Here is a 5219-nt window from a genome sequence, read left to right as displayed (position 1 = left end):
CCCACAATTCAAAAGGTGCTAAAAATGTGATGTCTTAACCCAGTGAAGTATGGCTGAGAGGATAAGAGAGCTGCTTGGGATTTGGAGCATGTCACTCAAGTCCTCTAAAAGTGACAAAACAAAGTGATTCATGTTTCCAGTTGACGTTGCTTTTACTTGCATTTTCCTGAAAGATGAGCTCTTTGGAAAGAAGACCTGTGAGGACATGTATACTTTTAATACAGGATGTAATAAAACACCTACAGCACTTGAATGCCCAATGGTGAAAGGTTTCTATACATGAGGACACATGATTTAGCTTGAAATGTTATTTATTACCTGTAAATATATATATTTTTATGTGTGTAAAGGTAGTTTGTATATATTGCTGAGATTATCAAGACTATCTCCATTTATACAGCTGTGTGCTATTAATCCTGTATATAGCTTTCAAAGACCTACTTAACCATGCTTATAAAATAATGCAGTGTAATATACATTTTCTAAAGAAAGCATCTCAATTTTGTACAGAATGGAAACCCTAGACTTTAATAAAACTGTCAAATTAATTCCCTAGTTAAACTAGTTTTGTTTTGCAGAAATAAGCATTGAAATGTTAGTGGTATTTTAAAACTGACAAAATTTGCTGGACTCTGGGAACAGATAGAGGGAGACATTTTCAAAAGCAGCTAGTGATTTTCAGTGCTTCCAGTTTTGGTTGCCCTGCTTGAAATGCCTTAAAGGGGCCTGATTTTAAGGAAAAGGCAGAAAAAATCAGAACCTTCTAAGATGGGCACCCCCAAATCAAGGCTCCTCAAATTGCTAGCCATTCCTGAAAATCTTGGCCTGAAAGAAAAAAGTAGTTAATCAAATGTTGGGCCTTCCAAACTTGACACTGTCCATTTCTATAATGTTGAAAGTCTTGTTTCGTTTTTTTGCATATGGCATAATTACATTTCTAGGGCTACCAAACACATGACTAGAAACTTGCTCATGGCTGAGGTGTGCTTGGTGCAGCTAGAGGGATGGGTGGCTGTGTGGAGGACAAAGATAGATGTAATCCACTTCACATTTCTATCACTACCTCCTGCTGTTGGGGTCGTTCTGCACCATAATAATTCACCCAGCACAAGCTAGAGCAGCCTGCAGGTGGCTGTAATTTTATGATGTATTGTACCACAATAGACAGTGATAGCTAGAAAGCAGAAGAGCCCTGGCTACACTCATCAAGTGAAGACAGAAGGGGTGATCTAGGAGCCATTAAAGCAGCCCTGGTTTAGCTGAGGCTCTCCTTGCACAGGGCAATGCTTGAGTGACTGAGCTGGGACACTGGTGGGGAATGAAGATAGGCTTATGGATGTAGAGGTAGGTGAACTTTTTCACAAATAGTTTATTCACTGAAAAATGCAGTTTTGGTGCAACTGAAGCTATTTGTGAATTCAGGCCTTGTCTACACTTGCAAGTTGGAGTGCATTAAATCAGCCCCGGGCGCCCTAACTCCTGAGGTGTCCACACTGGCAAGGCATGTAAAGTGCCCGGACTCCGCGGCTGGAGCTCCCTGGTAATCCACCTCCACAAGAAGCATAAAGCTTGCTGCACCCCGGCTGGAGCGCCGCGGTGCCAGTGTGGATGCCCTGGTCTATTAATGCGCTCTGATCGGCCTCCAGAAAGTGTCCCACAATGCCTGTTCTAGCCATTCTGGTCATCACTTTGAAGTCTACTGCCCTGCCCTCAGGTGACCACCTGTCAGACCCGCCCTTTAAATTCTCTGGGAATTGTGAAAGTCCCCTTCCTGTTTGCTCAGCCCAGCGTGGAGTGCTCTCAGCGAATCTTTCCAGGTGATCATGCCCCCCCGTGCCAGGCGATCCCCAGTACGGAACAATGGCGAGATGCTGGACTTCATCAGTGTTTGGGGGGAGGAAGCTGTCCAGTCCCAGCTGCGCTCCAGCCCTAGGAATTACAGTACCTACAGGCAGAGATCAAAGGACATGATGGAAAGGGGCCATGAGCGGGACGCAGTACAGTGCAGGGTTAAAGTGAAGGAGCTGCGGAATGCCTACCGCAAAGCCCGTGAGGCAAACAGCCACTCCGGTGCTGCCCCCGTGACCTGCCGTTTCTACAAAGAGCTGGACGCGATACTTGGGGGCGACCCCACCTCCACTCCAAAGACCAGATGGACACTTCAGAGGCCATGGCAGCCCAGAGTGCAACAAGGCAGCAGGAGAAGGAAAGCGGGAGCGAGGGTGCTGAGAAGGAGCGGGGGCCAGAGCCAGAGGACGGCCCAGCATCCCTAGATACATGCAACCAGGAGCTGTTTTCAAGCCAGGAGGAAGGTAGTCAGATGCAGCAGACAGTGCTCGGGGAAGAACAAACAGCAGATGAGGTGCCTGGTAAGCGGCTTTGATTTTGTGAAGGGAGTTGTTGGGTGCGGGCCGTCGGGGCGAGGGGGGTGACAGAAAGAAGGGTTAGGGCTGCATGCGTGCCTAGATGCGGAATAGGGCTTTGATGGGTTCTCTCACATCGCGGTAATCGACCTCAGTGATCTCTTCAAAGGTCTCATGCAGAAGCTGGGCAAGCCGCTTGTACAGGTTCCTTGGCAGAGCTACTGTGCTCCTTGTCCCAGTCAGGCTAACATGTCCGCGCCACCGTGCTGTGCAGTGCAGGGGGATCACTGCAGCACACGGGCAAGCTGCATAAGGGCCAGGGCGGAAGCCGCATTGTAGTAAAGACCCTCCCTTGCTTCCCAGGTCACCCTCAGCAGCGAGATAGCTTCCAGGATGAACTCATCCTGTGGAAAATGAGGGGACAGTGTTGAGTATAGGGGCCCCAAGCAGCTGTTGGCTCTCCCCAAGGCACAAGATCCCAGAAGACAGTACGGCCCTGGAACAATCAGTCCCCCCTGCCCCTGTGGTTACTCATCATTTCAGGGTTCTTGTGGGTTATGCGCGGTCACTGTGGGACAGTTTGTTCTATTGTGTACACTGTGCTTGTCTATAAGTTCGGCCAAATCATTGCTCTGTCTGGTGTGAACAATGCTGCCTCTGTTAAATGTTGCATTTTGGCTTTACAGATGCAACCTTGAGATCCCAGCCGTCCTTGTTATCAACGGCCAAAAGGCTGCAAAGACTCAGGAAGTGGCTGCGAAGAAGCAAAGAGGACATGCTACATGAAGTCATGCAGCAGTCCCTTACTGAAAATCAAAAAGACAGAGCAGATCTGCGCCCGCCCCCCTGCAGCCCTTGTTCCAAAACTCCTTCCCTTGCGCCCCCATGTCACCACCAACCCACTTTCCCCACCATCCGGGTTCTTTTCGCCGCCAGCTGCCTCCAACACCTTTAGCTTCACCACCCAGCCCTGCAAACTACGACCCTGACCCACTGCACTCAGCCCCCATCACCCTGCATTTTAGCCAGCCTGAAGTGCAGCACTCATTGCACAGCCCTCCAGACAGGAAGGCTGAATATGGTAACAGGACATATGCAAATCTGTGATTGTTCCATTTCCCCACCCCACCCCCTTCCTTCCTCCCACACAGCACAGATGTGTCATGCCATGTGCGTTTCCCCAGCAGTTGTGTTTCTTTTCAATAAATGAATTTTTTGGTTTTGGAACATTCTTTATTGCATTAAATAAAAGATAGCATAGCCCAGGAAAGCAACAGGCACTACAAGTCAGTGCATCATACGTAGCAAATACAGATGCCTACTAGGATTAGAAGCACTTCACTCCCGTGCAGGGCACCAGACGTTACTGGTGGCTTTCAGCATCAAATTGCTCCCTCAACGCATCCCAAATCCTTACAGCCCCGCGCTGGGCCCCTCACACAGCCCTGGTCTCTGGCTGTTCAAATTCAGCCTCCAGGTGTTGAACCTCCACGGTCCATGCCTGAGTGAAGCTTTCACCCTTCCCTTCACAAATGTTATGGAGGGTACAGCATGCGGCTATAACTATTGGGATGTCGTCATGGGCCAGGTCCAGCTTCCCATACAGACAGCACCAGCAGCCCTTTAAACAGCCAAAAGCACACTCAATGGCTATTCTGCATCAACTCAGCCTGTTGTTGAACTGCTTCTTGCTGCTGTCAAGGCTCCCTGTGTACGGTTTCATGAGCCATGGCATTAAGGGTCAGGTGGGGTCTCCAAGGATCACAATGGACATTTTGACTTCCCCTATGGCGATCTTCTGTCAGGGAAGAAAGTCCCGGCTTGTAACTTCCTGAACAGGCCTGTGTTCCGAAAGATGTGTGCGTCACGCACCTTTTCAGACCATCCTGCGTTAATGTCCATGAAACGCCCATGGTGATCCACAGGCATCTGGAGAACCATAGAGAAATACCCCTTCTGATTTATGTACTCAGAGGCTAGGTGGTCTGGTGCCTGAACTGGAATATGCACGCCCCTCCACAGTTAGGGAAATCCATTTGTGCAAAGCCATTCACAATGTCACGCACATTGCTCAGAGTTGTGGTTCTTCTGAGCAGGATGCGATTAATGGCCCTGCACACTTGCATCAACACTATTCCAACGGTCGACTTGCCCACTCTGAACTGGTTAGCGACAGATCGGTAGCTGTCTGGAGTAGCCAACTTCCAGATTGCAATAGCCACCCGCTTCTCTACCATCAGGGCAGCTCTCAATCTCGTGTCCTTGCGCCGCAGGGTGGGGGCGAGCTCAGCACACACTCCCATAAAAGTGGTTTTCCTCATCCGAAAGTTCTGCAGCCACTGCTCGTCATCCCGGACGTGCATCACGATGTGATCCCACCACTTGGTGCTTGTTTCCTGAGCCCAAAAGTGGCGTTCCACGGTGGTGAGCATGTCCGTGAATGCCACAAGCAATCTCGTGTCGTATGCGTTACTCCAGTCGACATCATCGTCGGACTCCTCACTGCCACTTTGTAGCTTAAGGAGTAACTTGACTGCAATTTGTGACATGCTGGCGAGACCCATTAGCATATTCCTCAGCAGTTCGGGATCCATTCCCGCAGACCGAAAGTACAAAAAACATTGAAAGATGGCGCCAAATGTGGACAGAAGCACAGGGATTGCTGGGATGCGAAGCGATGCATCACGGGGCATGAGGACAGGACCCAGGATACCCCATTCCCCCCATCCTCCTTCCCACAAGCCTCAGCGCCAGAATGGGAAGAGGTGATCTGTGGGATAGCTGCCCATAATGCACCATTCCAAATGCCGTGGCAAGTGCCGCAAATGTGGCCACGCCACTGTGCTTGCACCTGAC

Source organism: Chelonia mydas, chromosome 5, assembly GCF_015237465.2.
Source record: "Chelonia mydas isolate rCheMyd1 chromosome 5, rCheMyd1.pri.v2, whole genome shotgun sequence".
Lineage (NCBI taxonomy): Eukaryota > Metazoa > Chordata > Testudines > Cheloniidae > Chelonia > Chelonia mydas.
This window is presented reverse-complemented; position numbering follows the sequence as displayed.